Below are 12042 nucleotides of genomic sequence, written 5' to 3'. Positions count from 1 at the left end.
ATAATTTTATGCTATCCGTACACCATTTGTAGTTATATGCACGGACTCCACAGTATATGGGGATGACAATATAGAACAAGTTAATGGGCATAAACATATTTAACATGAAGCCAGAAATTTTAAAAACGAGACTACACCAGATTCCATGGGAGAATACTACTATTCAAGAGAAGAATTAATAGAGGATGAAATGATAATTTGAGCAAGGGGTAAATAAGTGTTAACGTACGTATATACAACAAAATCGTATCATTATTATGATGCTGTTTGTTTGTTAACATCAGCTGTTCTTTGTTTATGGTGAAATTTTACCAGTTTGACATGTCTCCTGTGCCTGAATCAAATGATTTAGATTATGTATGTTATGAGACAAATAAACCACAATTCGTAATTCAAATAAATGACAATACAGTATACTCATTACAGTTGGCAGATGGCAAACTGATTTTAACCCAGACTATGAAGCCATAGACTATGTAGAAATTGATACAACAATATATTAAATAGGATCCAGACACAAATATTGGTAAACTGAAATACATGGTAACTGGTGGAGATAATGAAGATTTAGTATTGGAATAACACATAACACTGATCCATGGGAACACTTAAGGGTGAAAATTACAACTAATGGGAAAGAGGACAAAAAAATAAGCTTTAGAACAAATTTAGGAAAGATGTTTATTTCATTTCTACATGGAATGTTCTGGGATAATCACATAATAATTTATAATTAAAATGACAATATTTAAAACAATAACTAAGCACACTATTACATATAGTTCAGATACTTGGACAGTGAAATGGCAATTAAATTCAAAATAACTAGTTGCAGAGATGGATTTCTGGTTACATTTGGCACTCAAATTAGAAAAAAAAGAAATAAAGTAATCAGAGAAAGAATGATTGTTCAAAATTCAGTTATTGATTTTATTAATCAGAAGCAGATACAACTGTGTGGGAATGCCAATATAATGCAAGAAGGAAGTCCCCTAAGTCTGTAATGGACTGGAAATCATACAGGAGAAGAAAAAATTGGTGACACGCTAATACCTGGACTCTGGGAACACACTCATAAGTGAAGGAGAGGAATATTCCTGAAAATTTTCAGATGAATGAAGAATTTTTCTATTTTTTTTTTAATTACAGATACACTGTAATCACAGGTGCAAGTAAAATGCATAAATATTGTGAAACCAGAAAACAAGAATCATAAAGACCTAATAACATTATAATAGGACAGTAAATAATCAAGATTATGTCTGCATTAGCATGAATGAGAGTCACTAAATATGTATGCATTCTTTAAAGTACTACAAACAAAATAAATATAGTGATATCACAATAATATTTCTTTTTCTTTTTTTCCATTTGATAATGGGTAGCTAAGTTTGCAAACATGTGAGCACAGTAAAAAATACTGAGACTGAAATTTTATCATCATGTAATATCTTTGGTGTCTATACATGTTTTCAAATCAATTGATTGTAGTTCTATGTTATTCTCCATGCAGCTAGTTCAGAATATAGTTGTTTGGTAATTATATGTTATACGTGTATTGTCAAACCACATACCAACAGGTAATGGGCCCAGGGTACATGATCGGCAAAAAGGACCTTTTTCAACTAGATGAAAACTTAAGTTTGTAAGCTTAAAAGTGCGGAAATCAACAAGTTCATTAACATAGTGAATATGGTGCATATGGAGTTTGACTGGAAATGCTGTCATGTGATAATTACCACACATGTAGAAAAAAAGTCGAAGCACTACTCATCATAAACGGCACTTGGGTATATGTATCTGGAGACATTCCACAAACTGTGCTGACTGGTTCAAAATGGTTCAAATGGCTCTGAGCACTATAGGGCTTAACATCTATGGTCATCAGTCCTTTAGAACTTAGAACTACTTAAACCTAACTAACCTAAGGACAGCTGACTGGTGAAGGTGAAGTGCTCACTACTACAGAAGTTGCATATGAACCATGGCAAGTGGCAGACAGAAAAGCAAAGGCTGACTTGATTTTATCCATTAATCCTACTGAGTTGAAGCAAGTAAAGAACTGCGCTACATCACATCAGGTATGGCTGAAACTAATCAATCTATGCATCCAAAGGACCTGCTCACAAAGTAATACTGCTCAAATGCCATACACTTCACAAAATGCATCCTATTGATGATGTGACATGATATATCACTGAATTCTTCGATGGTGTGGATAAGTTACAAGCAATGGATACTGACATAAACAGTGATGTGTTGTCAATAATGATGCTCTACAGTCTTCCGGATAGTAACAATACTTTTAGATGTGGTAGTGACATCCTACCATATGTTGAGATACTAAAAGTAAAAATCTTCGAAGAACACTACGCAAGGATTCAGAAGACAGTGCCATGATATTTGTTAAACTGGGTAAATGTTTCATGAACACGCCAAATGTGCTGTGAGTCACAGTGACAAATCATAAAAAATCAAAACAGAAACAAAAATGGAAAAATCATCATACAAATGCAATTGCTGTAACAAGAAGAGATAGAAAGAAGATGACTGCTTTTTCAAGAAGCAGCTAAGTGTGTAAGCTGCAAACAATTGTTGATAAAACTCACTGCTGTTTCTCTATGAATGAGCCTGTGCCAAAGTTTTGTGACTCAAACATTTATTGGTGCATAGATATTGGTTGCAGTTCATATATGTGCAACAATCTGAAAGTGTTCACACATGTAACAGAAACAAAAGAGAATTTAATGCTTGCAGACAACAGTGCTATGAAAGTAACAGCTAAATGTGACATACACATCACAACCACCACCAGTGGCAGCAACTCCATAACACTGAAAAACACTGTACATGCCAATTAATCCTTTTTCAGCAGTAATGGTTGCGGACAATAACAACATAGCAACAACCGAGAAAACTCATGCAATTAATACAAAATGCTAATTGTGATGTCGGTGGGCCAATGAGAGAAACATCACAAGGCAGTTTGAAAATTTCTGTGACCTTTATAGATAACAAAAGTCTATATCCTTCAACATGAAAGAGAACCTGTTGATAAATTCGTTCAGTTCAAAAGGCTAGTAGAAAATCAGACTGAACATAAAATTAAATCCCTTTAGTCACACAATGGTAAGGAGCACTGCAATGAAATAATGGACTCCATCCTCAAAATGGCAGGAATACAGAAATGTCTAACAACTCCATACACACTGTAGTAGAATGATGTTGCCAAATGAAAAAAAACATTCATTGGTAAAATGTAAATGTCGTATGCCTAGGGCCTCCCGTCGGGTGGACCATTGACCGGCTGCAAGTCTTTCAATTTGATGCCACTTCAGTGACTTGTGCGTTGATGGGGATGAAATGATGATGATTAGAAAAACACAACACAGAGTCCGTGAGTGGAGAAAATCTCTGACCCAGCCAGGAATCGAACCTGGGCCCTTAGGATTGACATTCTGTTGCACTGACCACTCAGCTACTGGGGGCAGACTGTTCATTGGTCAAAATGGCTCATTGTGTGCTGCTCGCATCAGGACTGCCACCACCATTTTAGGCCACAGCCACAAACACAACCAACTACACCCAAAATTTTTGCTTAACTAAAGGACTATCTGATGGAACTCCATATGAGAACTGGATGATAAGAAAGCCTAACTTATCTCGTCATTGTACATTTGGTCAAAAAAAAGTTGTCAGCCTGGATAAATCACCAAAAAAAGGGAAGTTTGATCCTAAAGGCAAAGAAGGAATTTTTGGAGTCTATTCTGACTGTCTGAAAGGATATTGTACATGGATACCAAGACATCACACTGTTCACATTTTAAGAGATATGAAGTTCCTTCATCAGGACAGTTTCAAGCCCAAATAAACTTATTGTGGACTTCTACACTCCTGGAAATGGAAAAAAGAACACATTGACACCGGTGTGTCAGACCCACCATACTTGCTCCGGACACTGCGAGAGGGCTGTACAAGCAATGATCACACGCACGGCACAGCGGACACACCAGGAACCGCGGTGTTGGCCGTCGAATGGCGCTAGCTGCGCAGCATTTGTGCACCGCCGCCGTCAGTGTCAGCCAGTTTGCCGTGGCATACGGAGCTCCATCGCAGTCTTTAACACTGGTAGCATGCCGCGACAGCGTGGACGTGAACCGTATGTCCAGTTGACGGACTTTGAGCGAGGGCGTATAGCGGGCATGCGGGAGGCCGGGTGGACGTACCGCCGAATTGCTCAACACGTGGGGCGTGAGGTCTCCACAGTACATCGATGTTGTCGCCAGTGGTCGGCGGAAGGTGCACGTGCCCATCGACCTGGGACCGGACCGCAGCGACGCACGGATGCACGCCAAGACCGTAGGATCCTATGCAGTGCCGTAGGGGACCGCACCGCCACTTCCCAGCAAATTAGGGACACTGTTGCCCCTGGGGTATCGGCGAGGACCATTCGCAATCGTCTCCATGAAGCTGGGCTATGGTCCCGCACACCGTTAGGCCGTCTTCCGCTCACGCCCCAACATCGTGCAGCCCGCCTCCAGTGGTGTCGCGACAGGCGTGAATGGAGGGACGAATGGAGACGTGTCGTCTTCAGTGATGAGAGTCGCTTCTGCCTTGGTGCCAATGATGGTCGTATGCGTGTTTGGCGCCGTGCAGGTGAGCGCCACAATCAGGACTGCATACGACCGAGGCACACAGGGCCAACACCCGGCATCATGGTGTGGGGAGCGATCTCCTACACTGGCCGTACACCACTGGTGATCGTCGAGGGGACACTGAATAGTGCACGGTACATCCAAACCGTCATCGAACCCATCGTTCTACCATTCCTAGACCGGCAAGGGAACTTGCTGTTCCAACAGGACAATGCACGTCCGCATGTATCCCGTGCCACCCAACGTGCTCTAGAACGTGTAAGTCAACTACCCTGGCCAGCAAGATCTCCGGATCTGTCCACCATTGAGCATGTTTGGGACTGGATGAAGCGTCGTCTCACGCGGTCTGCACGTCTAGCACGAACGCTGGTCCAACTGAGGTGCCAGGTGGAAATGGCATGGCAAGCCGTTCCACAGGACTACATCCAGCATCTCTACGATCGTCTCCATGGGAGAATAGCAGCCTGCATTGCTGCGAAAGGTGGATATACACTGTACTAGTGCCGACATTGTGCATGCTCTGTTGCCTGTGTCTATGTGCCTGTGGTTCTGTCAGTGTGATCATGTGATGTATCTGACCCCAGGAATGTGTCAATAAAGTTTCCCCTTCCTGGGACAATGAATTCACGGTGTTCTTATTTCAATTTCCAGGAGTGTATAAAGATGAACCAGATCATCGCCAAAGAGGAGGCATCAACATGAATCTTGGAGGTGGTTTTAATGGTGATACAAACATTAAACCAAAGCCATTGCCAGACATCACCCTGTTCAACAACAATTAGAAAGTTAGCACCTAACCAAATTTTTCAATCAAAGATGAAACACATTCATAAAAAATACCACACATACGTCAGGGTCTACAACAGTATCTGCTAAACTGGAATATCAGCCAACACCATGTACTTAAGACTCAATTCTTAATATAAAACTGTCGGTAAGAATTGAGGAGTCATGTTGAGATTCAAATTTTACTGTCAAGTAATATCTTCGGTGTCTATCTATACGAGGTGCATTCAAGTACTAAGGCCTCCGTTTTTTTATTTATTTATTTTTTTTTTTTTTTTTTCTAATTAACTACTCACCCGAAATCGATGAAACTGGCGTTACTTCTCAACGTAATCGCCCTGCAGACGTACACATTTTTCACAACGCTGATGCCATGATTCCATGGCAGCAGCGAAGGCTTCTTTAGGAGTCTGTTTTGACCACTGGAAAATCGCTGAGGCAATAGCAGCACGGCTGGTGAATGTGCGGCCATGGAGAGTGTCTTTCATTGTTGGAAAAAGCCAAAAGTCACTAGGAGCCAGGTCAGGTGAGTAGGGAGCATGAGGAATCACTTCAAAGTTGTTATCACAAAGAAACTGTTGCATAACGTTAGCTCGATGTGCGGGTGCGTTGTCTTGCTGAAACAGCACACGCGCAGCCCTTCCCGGATGTTTTTGTTGCAGTGCAGGAAGGAATTTGTTCTTCAAAACATTTTCGTAGGATGCACCTGTTACCGTAGTGCCCTTTGGAACGCAATGTGTAAGGATAATGCCCTCGCTGTCCCAGAACATGGACACCATCATTTTTTCAGCACTGGCGGTTACCCGAAATTTTTTTGGTGGCGGTGAATCTGTGTGCTTCCATTGAGCTGACTGGCGCTTTGTTTCTGGATTGAAAAATGGCATCCACATCTCATCCATTGTCACAACCAACAAAAAGAAAGTCCCATTCGTGCTGTCGTTGCGCGTCAACATTGCTTGGCAACATGCCACACAGGCAACCATGTGGTCGTCCGTCAGCATTCGTGGCACCCACCTGGATGACACTTTTCGCATTTTCAGGTTGTCATGCAGGATTGTGTGCACAGGACCCACAGAAATGCCAACTCTCGAGGCAATCTGTTCAACAGTCAATCGGTGATCCCCCAAAACAATTCTCTCCACTTTCTCGATCATGTCGTCAGACCGGCTTGTGCGAGCCCGAGGTTGTTTCGGTTTGTTGTCACATGATGTTCTGCCTTCATTAAACTGTCGCACCCACGAACGCACTTTCGACATGTCCATAACTCCATCACCACATGTCTCCTTCAACTGTCGATGAATTTCAATTGGTTTCACACCACGCAAATTCAGAAAACGAATGATTGCAAACTGTTCAAGTAAGGAAAACGTCGCCATTTTAAGTATTTAAAACAGTTCTCATTCTCGCCGCTGGCGGTAAAATTCCATCTGCCGTACGGTGCTGCCATCTCTGGGACGTATTGACAATGAACGCGGCCTCATTTTAAAACAATGCGCATGTTTCTATCTCTTTCCAGTCCGGAGAAAAAAAATCGGAGGCCTTAGAACTTGAATGCACCTCGTAATTACTACATGCATATTTTCAGAGCAATTGTTATAAATCTGTGTGGTGCCCAATGAAGAAAGTTGTGAATAAAGCTGTCCAGTACTTATGTGTTGTGTCTGTATTATCAAACCACATCCCAACCAAACAAACATTAAAAAGTAAGAAATTCAAGCCACAACTAACAGAATTTGTGAAAATATGTAAACTCTGTCTTTCATATGGTTATAGTTACATTACTAAAGTACAACCAGTTTTTCATGAATACGTCAGTGAGAGTATTCCTATGCCATGACTGTCTATCAGATATGTAGCAGATGTGTTTTTGGAATACTGACGGTCACATTTCTTCAAAGGAAAGTTTAATTAAAGTCGGTAATGCCTCATGCTCATGTTTTAGTAAACAATATGTTATGCCATTTATTAAGCAACACTATACACTAATATTACATGTACAATTTATTGGGTCAGTTTTGTGTTATTACTTATGACTACCAAGTCATTTATTTTAATTACCCATATATATCAACATAAAATCCCTTTTTAATTGTGCCTACATCTTAATGATGTTAGTTCAAGAACATTTAATATAAGGTTTCTTTCATTACATACTTTGTTCTTTTAGAAATTTTCTTTATTATAATACATGTGTGACTAATATTACTGATTACTGAATATTTTTAAATGATAAACTAAAAATATGTGACATAGCTGAAATCTTTTTGTTTGTGTTGCAATGTTGGTATAATGACAAGACACAACTGTTAATAATACATAAAATCGTAAAACTAATTGGATTAAAGGAAATCTAAAACTCAACATAAACAGAATATGCTAATATTGCAAATTTAAATCAAAATTTTATAAAGAAAAGTTATTAGTTGGAAAGACTCTCAATGACTTGGAAGTAAATTGGTATATGCTCTTTGGAGGAAAGCTTTCTGGCAGTATTAGTTATAAGTTAGACTTCGTGTTGTATGGATGTGTTCTAAAAGTACTATGTGTAAATTAAGTTAGAATGATACAGAAGATAAAAAAAGAATGAATAAAATATATGAAAGAACTAATTTAAAGTCCCGTGACAAATTCATTTATGGACTGCATATTGAATGACTCCGAACCTGTAAAAATCCTCTTACCGGTATTTCAAATAGGATGCTCCAACTTGACAACTGTACCAACAACAAGAATGATGACTGATGGAAAACCAATAAAAGTAGAGCAAATATTCACTTACTATAACATGAATTCCAGCATGTTTCCTAACTTTTGCTCTTATTTCTTCTCAAGGTATGAGAAAATTGAATGCAAACAAGATCACATTGAAAGTTACAGTGAAATATTTTGGCAACATAGAGATCACCAGAGATGGATGACTAGCTCAGCTAGGTTTTCATGGGGCTAGATATTGCCTTTATTGTTTATGGCTCCTACTAAATCACTGATCGGAATGATTTACAAAAACCACAGATAATCGAAATTTGGACAACAGGAGAGATATATGAGACCCACTTTCTTAAACATAAGTATGGTGTCTTAACCTTTACATTACATCACGAGGTACAAGATTCAAGATATCTTTGACAGTGCTAGTATAGAACACAAAGCGTTAGTTTTGAAGAGAGAATACATTCATGTACCATCACCTTAAGTCCATAGCAAGTTCTCATGTTATAGATTGGGCCACCATTAAGTACCATCAGTAACTTCATCTACAATGAAACATGGGAATTTTCAATGACAAATGCTGCTTTGAGAAGTGGTAGTGGCTGTAATCATAAATGGTTAATACAGTTCATAGTGGTTTTTCATCAGTTATGTGGGTGTTCTTATGTTAAAACTGAATAGTTTGTTTGTGCCACTATGAGGCCCAAGTTGCATAAGCTTTCCCAATGAGCCTTTTACTATGCTGAAAGATTTGAACACATGGGTCTAATGAATGGAAGTTACAAACAGATCTTTATGTAAGCTGCGAAGAAGGAGGAAATTTGTATTATGACACAATACCTTATATCATAAGTAAAAGGTATGAGGAGAAATAGCAAGAGGCCTTCAGTTCAAGTACAATAGTTAAATGGCAAGTAAACATTTGCAAAAAGAATGTCTGATGATGAAAGATCAAATCAAACTTGACTTTGAGCAAAGAACAAAGTTTACCAAATAACTGACATCACAGAACTCCCATACAATAATATTTAGCTGAAATGAACAATCATGTGTTGTTTTACTTTTATATTTATGTCTATACTCTACTAACCACTGTGAAGTGCATGACAGAGGGTACTTCCCATTGTACCAGTTATTAAAGTTTTTGTCCCATTCCATTGACACATGGAGCATGGGAAGAATGAATGTTTATCTATATCACAGTGTATGCTGTAATTAATAAGATCTTGTTCTCATGATCCCTATATGAGTGATATGTAAGAGGTTGTAGTATATTCCTAGAATCATCATTTAAAGCCAGTTCCTGAAAATTTGTTAGTTGACTTTCTCAGGGTGGTTTCCACCTACCTTTAAGAGTCTGCCAGTTCAATTCTTTCAACATGTCTATGGCACTATCCCATGAGCCATACACACCTGTGACTATTTGTGCTGTTCTTCTCTGTATACATTCAATATCCCCTGTTAGTCCCATGTGGCATGGGTTCCACACATTTCAGCAAAATTCTAGGATGTGTTGCACGAGTGATTTGTAAGCAATCTCTTTTGTAGGTTGATTGCATTTCCCCATTTTTCTACAAAGAAACTAAAGTCTACCAGCTGCTTTATCCATGACTGTATTTATATGATCATTCCACTTCATATCACTATGAAGAGTTACACCCAGATATTTGTATTAGTTGGCCAAAGCCAACTGTGACTCACTGATATTACTTTAACAGGATACCATATTTTTCTTTTTTTTTGTGAAGTGCACAGTTCTACATTTCTGAACATTTAAAGCAAGTTGCCAATCTTTGCACCACTTTGAAATCTTATCAAAGTTTGACTGAATATTTGTGCACCTTCGTTCAGATTGTACTTTGTTGTAGATAACTGTATCATCTGCAAAATGTCTGAGGTCACTATCAATTTTAATTAACATTAATTAATATTAATATCCAATTACATTATATTAATATTGTCCACAAGGCTTGCTCAATACAAACAGTAAAGGACCCAACACACTTTCCTGGGGTGAACCCTAAGTTACTTCAACATCTGTCAATGACTTTTCATCCAAGATAACATGCTGCATCCTCCCTACCAAGAAATCCTCAATCCAGTCATAAATTTTGCCTGATACCTGATACAATCATAGTTTTGGTAAGAAGTGTAGATGTGGTATTGAGGCATATGTTTTTTATAAATTAAGAAATACTACATTTACCTGACTGCTTTGAGCCACGGCTTTCAGGATGTCATGTAAGAAAAGTGCTAGTTGGTTTTCAAACGATGTTTCTGAAATCCATGCTCATTGGCAAAGGATGTTGGACAGCAGTTTTATGGGCCTCTTCTGCTACCCTTCTTGTAGTTCTTTATTCCAACTACTGGGTATGGATTTTTGCTTGAGGGATCTATGACAGATTATAGTGAACAGAGGGGCTAACTCAGCCACAAATTGGGTATAGAAGCTGATAGGGATTCCACTGGGCCCTAGGGCTTTGTCCAGTTTTACTGATTTCAGCTGTTTCTCAACATCACTGATACCAATGCCCACTTCACTCACATTTTCAATGGTACAAAGATTAAATTGGGGCAATACTCCTGGGTTTTCCTTTGTACAGGAACATTTGGAAACAGAGTTAAGCATTTCTGCTTTTGCTCTGCCACTCTCACTTTCAGTTCTTGTCTTGTCCATGAGTCACTGGAGACTAGGTTTGGTGCTACTAACAACATATGACCAGAACTTCTTTGGGTTTTGTGAAAGATTTTCTGACAGTATTTTGCTACGGTCACTGAAGGCTTCAGCATTGCTCTCTTCACTGCCAAATGTGTTTCATTCTTCAGCATCTCTCTATCTATATCCTTATGCTTTGTTGTACACCTATTATGCAGTGGTCTCTGTTTCTATAGACGTTTCTTTACAGCAATTGCATGCCATGGAGGATCTTTCCCATCATGAACTATTCTACTGGGTACATATATATCCAGTGCATGGTCAACTACTCTTTTAAACTTGAGCCATCATTCTTTTACATGTTCCCAACTGAGCTAAACATTTCAAAAAGTTCCTCATTGAGCTATGACACTACTGCTTATTTCACTAGTTTGCTGAACATATAAATCTTTCTACTTGTGTTAGTTGCCCTTTGTACATTTGTATTCATTGTTGTTATAACTAACTGATGGTCACTGATACCAGTTTAGATGTGAACATCCCCAAAGAGGTCAGGTTTGTCTGTTACCATTAGATTTAACATATTTCCGAACTACCTGTTCTAGGTAGTATTAAGAGAAGGCATTTTGTAATGTTTCACAGGATGTCTTGTCACACCCACCACTTACAAAACTGCAATTATCCAACTTTGTGGTTATATGGTTAATGTTTCTAAAGTTAATCTAATGACCACATTACAATTAGGGAACATAGATACAAGAAAACTGAGGTTTTCTCTAAAGATTTTGGTTACATCAGGAAGTGAGCCTGGTGGCCGACAGCAGGATTCTATTATAATTTTATGCCCACACTTGATACTGAGTCTTGTTCAAACAATCTCACAAGCAGCTTTAGTTACTGTCCCAGTGGATTTGAGTTTCTGTTCACTGCAACAAACACACCACTTCCATTTTCCTATCCTTTTGGTATGCACTTAAATTTTCCCCCAAAAATCTCACTACTGTGAACTTCAGGTTTTAACTAGCATTCTGTGTCTAGTATTATGTGGGCTTCAGTGCTTTTTAGGAGACCTTATAGCTGTGACACTTTCTTGTGAATGCTTTGGCAGTTAACCACTATGATTTTAATATTCTCACCTGTGCAAGGAGAGGGGGGGGGGGGATTTTTATGGGTCTTACCCCGATACTTACAAATTTCCTACAGCTATCATTAACTGGACTGGATTGAAAGTCACCC

At 39.0% G+C, this 12042-nt stretch overlaps 1 protein-coding gene across 1 annotated transcript in view; it reads right to left on the bottom strand.

Moving 5' to 3' along the window:
- LOC124722536 (voltage-dependent calcium channel type A subunit alpha-1) overlaps positions 1–12042 on the bottom strand; it is a 393558-nt gene that overhangs the window by 22238 nt on the left and 359278 nt on the right. The window lies entirely within an intron of this gene.

This window comes from Schistocerca piceifrons, chromosome X, assembly GCF_021461385.2.
Source record: "Schistocerca piceifrons isolate TAMUIC-IGC-003096 chromosome X, iqSchPice1.1, whole genome shotgun sequence".
Taxonomy (NCBI): Eukaryota; Metazoa; Arthropoda; class Insecta; order Orthoptera; family Acrididae; genus Schistocerca; species Schistocerca piceifrons.
This window is presented reverse-complemented; position numbering and strand designations above follow the sequence as displayed.